The 4,679-nt window shown below is 47.4% G+C and overlaps 1 non-coding gene across 1 annotated transcript; it reads left to right on the top strand.

Annotated features, from left to right (window-relative positions):
- Positions 1-4,191: 4,191 nt before the first annotated feature.
- trnan-guu (transfer RNA asparagine (anticodon GUU)) lies at positions 4,192-4,265 on the top strand. The gene has a single exon. It is a non-coding gene; the product is annotated as a tRNA-Asn (tRNA).
- The last annotated feature ends 414 nt before the right edge of the window (positions 4,266-4,679 follow it).

The following is a 4,679-nucleotide window of genomic DNA, read 5'->3' on the forward strand; positions in this document are numbered from 1 at the left end:
AAATTTAATTCTAACTTTAAACTGTGGATGAACATTTTTAGTCGTTCATATTCTAACATACAGAGGAAGTCATGTCATTCCCTTTTTAAAAAAAGAAAAAACATGTGAAGCTCCTCCCCCCAGCTCCAGATGGACAGACAGACATGAGAGAGGCCAGGAAGCAAAGAAGTGTTGTGCTCCTCTCCAGTGCTCTGGTGTTGTTGTGTTCTTCTCAGCTCCATCATGTAGACCTGCTGGCACTGGGCGCTGGTGGAAGTTTGCAGCTCTCACTGGAAAGTCCTGAGGCTCCTCCCACTCTGAAGCAGGCAGTTGCTCCCAGCCAGCCCACACTTTCACTCTCTGGTGTAGGAGTGAAGAACAAAATCAGAATCAAGAACCATCACTCTTTCATTGGGGCTCCTTTCTCCTTGTTCTGATCCAGAAATTCAACAGCTTCTATCATTGATTGACAGGAAATGTTGATGACACACTGGGATTTTTGTTCTCCTGCTGTCACTGTCAAGTGCAGCTGAACATGAGAGGTAGCAGGATCATTCATGTGTTCATGTTTCCAGCAGACAAGGAGGAAACCTGGGAGGACTTCAGTGACTTTGATCAGTGGTTCTCACTTCATCTTCTCAGTATAAAGTTTAAAGCGAGCTGGCCAGGAGTTGAACCTAGAATCTTCTGATCCGTAGTCAGACTCATTATCCATTGCGCCACCAGCCCTGTGAAGAAGATGCTGTGTTCATGTGGTCTTGCTGTTACAGAAAATCCCAACAACATGGTGTCATTTTCAGGGGACACAATGGTGCAGTGGTCAGCACTGTGGCCTCACAGCAAGAAGGTTCAGCTCTCCTCCTATTTGGTTGCTAGGAACCTGAATCAGGCCTCAGTGGAGCGGTGCTGCTGAGGCTGAGTGAGGCTGAGTGAGGGACTGAGCAGGAGCCAGCAGGTCCAAGCAGGTTCAGGCAAACTCCCCTCAGTTCACCAACATCAAAGCAGAGGAACAGAGTTCATCCAACAAAATGGATTCATATCATCTCCTCTTGGAATGTTCTGGAACTACAAGTACACTTAAAATGGCTGACTTATGACAACAGAAGGAACTTTGAAGTAGATTTGATTTATTTAAGTCAGTGACAGTCATTTTTGTTCATTTTTTGTTCTTGTCTTGCCACTGTGAGACAGTCGCTAGAAAACTGACCAACAATAATTTCATGTGGCATGCAATTAACAAAAGACCCACATTGATGGTCGAGGGGTCTGGAGCCTTTCCCAGCATCTACGGGCCAGAGGTAGGGTTCACCCTGGACAGGTCACCAGTCCATCACAGGGCCAACATACAGAGACAAACAACCATTCATACCTACGGTCAATTTAGAGAGTCTAATCAGCCTCGTCCCAAATTACACGTCTTTGGACGGTGGGAAGGAACCGGAGTACCCGGAGAGAACCCACGCATTCATGGGGAGAACATGCAGGCTCTCCACAGAAAGATTCTGCACCTGAGCCTGGACTCAAACCCAGAACCTTCTTGCTGTGAGGCCACAGTGCTCACCACTGCACCATCATGCTGCCATGCTCTCTTCTACTTTCCTCAATTGTCTTTCTTTCATGTCCTCCTGAGATCAAAGACAGAATTCTAGCTACTGTCAAAGCCCTGATGACATCATCATTCATATCTGACCATTACAGCTCACTACATTAGCGACTGGATCCTCGCATGCTATGTTCTTCAAACCAGAGCCGTGGAAACCAGCCACACAGCGAGAAATCTCAGCAGCAAATATTGTCCGCGCTGCGGAGATGACGGGCTTGTTGCACATTGGTTGCTTTGCACACCTTCTTAATTTAAGTCCTTACAGCTGCACGCTTGCTCGGCAGAGTCAGACGCATCGCTGCATTTTTTCATCGTAGCTCTACGGCGAGCCGCATCCTCAGTGAGAAGCAAAGGGTGCTGGAGCTTCCTGAGCACAAGATGGTGATTGACGTGGTGACACGTTGGAATAGCTCACTGGAGATGCTGGACCGTTTCCTCCAGCAGCAACCAGCCATCTCAGCAGCTCTGCTGTCACCTGAAGTACGCAGAAACGAGAAAGATGTCTGCACGTTGACAGAAGTGGACGTAAGAGTAGCAGAGGAAATAGTCTCTGAGAATCCAGCTTGAACCCACACCCTCCTTGTTCTTCAAAAACCCAAACAGCGACCATCAGTCTCCCTCCAATCCTGTACTTGGTTCAGTGTTGCTGTTCCATTTTGCAGCAGCAGGGGTCGCTGTGATACCAGGTTCAGTTCAAGATTCCCAACTCCAGCTCATGTTGGTGACCTCAGTGGCAGGGCTCATACAAAAAGAGTCAACACGTTCATTTGTATAACAGAAAATTTCAATGATGTGGTGGCATTTTCTTTTTTTGTGCTGTCTGATTTTCTAAATATCAGGTTTAGATCCTCAAATTAACACTGGGACACCAAAAGAGAACACAGTAATTCTCCAGTGATCTGGTGTTGTTGTGTTCTTCTCAGCTCCATCATGAAGACCTGCTGGCACTGGGCGCTGGTGGAAGTTTGCAGCTCTCACTGGAAAGTCCTGAGGCTCCTCCCACTCTGAAGCAGGCAGTTGCTCCCAGCCAGCCCTCACTTTCACTCTCTGGTGTAGGAGTGAAGAACAAAATCAGAATCAAGAACCATCTCTCTTTCATTGGGGCTCCTTTCTCCTTGTTCTGATCCAGAAATTCAACAGCTTCTATCATTGATTTGACAGGAAATGTTGATGACACACTGGGATTTTTGTTCTCCTGCTGTCACTGTCAAGTGCCAGTTCAGATGTACTTGATGTTACAGAAAATCCAGCACGGTGGTGCAGTGGTCAGCACTGTCTCCTCACAGCAAGAAGGTCCCAGGGTTCCAGTCCTGGCTCCATCACAGGATCTTTCTGTGTGAGTCTCCATGTTCTCCTGTTCCTGTGTGGGTTCTCTCTGGTACTCCAGCTTCCTCCCACAGTCCAAAGACATCAAGAGGGGACGAGGCTGATTGATACTCTAAATTGACTGTAGGCGTGACTGTGAGAGTGAATGGTTGTCTGTCTCTATGTGTTGGTCCTGTGATGGACTGATCACCTGTCCAGGGTGAACCCCGCCCCTCGACCAATGTCAGCTGTGATAGGCTCCACCCCCCACGAACCTTAACAAATAATCAGTATAGAAATGGAAATTTATCTGCTATGTTGAATCAGAAAAACCTTTTGAAGTAAACTTTTGCTTCAGTCAGAAAGTGGACTGTTGTTAACTCTCGCAATGATTTGTGTTTCTGGAGGAAGACAAAATCCTTACAAACCTCTTTTTAACAGACACACATTTCTAAAGATGCAGGTTCATTTTATTTTTCTTCTTCTAGCAGAGGATGGTTTTGATCCATCAACCTCTGGTTCTGGTCCCAGCTCTCTTCCTCTGCACCTCTCTGCTCTACCATTGACTGAACAGTGCTTGATTTAGGAGAGCAGGATTGTGACAAGAACAGGATTTTGAGTTTCAAATGTTTCCCAGTTTGGCTCTGCAGCAGGAGGTCTTGTAGAAACAGGGACTGACCTGACACCAGCTCCCTCTGGAACAATGGTTCATTCATTCATCTGTGCCAGGAGGCCTAAAAACACACAAAACACCAATTCAATCCAGGACCTTGGATCCTAAACTGAAACTCCATCACACGGTGGCTCTGCTGGGGCTCCCACAGGTGAGTGAGGCTGAGCTCCAGTCTGCTCTGAGGAGGCAGCAGACATCTGCACCACTCAGAGGTTTGGTTGGTGGCTTTGACAAAATCCCAACAAACTCAAATCCTGTTGAATCAGGAAGTTCTAGTTGAACTCTCATCCACGTCACATGACCAAGAAAACCTCCTCTTTCATTCAGAACAGACAAACATAGAAACATTGTTTCAGCTTCTGATCAAACAATAACATGTTCTTGTTTGTTTGCCATGTTCTATTAATCAGACTGATGATCTCTGGATGTTCTAGGAGGGGGGTCTGTTTCTGATGAAGCCTGTTTGGTCTGGGGGGGTTAAGATGATGGGGCTGTTTCAGTTCTAGTGCTGAAGGCTTTCACCATGACAGTCAGACTCTCCTCTGTCCTTCATGGTCCCTCAAATGTGCAGTGTGGACCTCACACACTGAATTTAGCCTGAAAACTCTTCATGAAAAGCAGGTGCCTCAGAGTCTCTGTGGCGCAATCGGTCAGCGCGCTCGGCTGTTAACCGAGAGGCTGGTGGTTCAAGCCCACCCAGGGACGATGAATAGGCTCTACTGGTGCTTAGGAGTCGCTGTGTTAATGATCTGAATGTGGACGGACAGATTGACCCTCCACAGCAGACACATGTGATAGATCTCTGGATGAGACACTTCAGTGTTAAATTTAGTCGTCGTGTGTCATGCAGTGTTGAGGAGGCCTGCTGGCTGTGGGTAAAGTGGGGGCTCAGAGTTTGTGGAGTCAGCTCTGGAGTGAAGGGGGTCACTGTTTGGTTCTCAGATGCTCCAGCTCAGGTTAGCGAGGTGGTGGAGAAACCAGTGAGAGCTCTGCCAGCTGGAGCCTCTTGGGTCCTGGGAGGCTTCACTCCTGGAGGTGGAAATGATGAGGAGTTTTAAAATCTGCTCCTCTTTCACGCTGACTTGTTTTCTAGGGTTCCCTCTTTCATTCATGTGTGAT

Source organism: Aulostomus chinensis, chromosome 1 (genome assembly GCF_037954235.1).
Source record: "Aulostomus chinensis isolate RoL2024-O1b breed Wild chromosome 1, RoL_Achi_v1.0, whole genome shotgun sequence".
Classification (NCBI taxonomy): domain Eukaryota; kingdom Metazoa; phylum Chordata; class Actinopteri; order Syngnathiformes; family Aulostomidae; genus Aulostomus; species Aulostomus chinensis.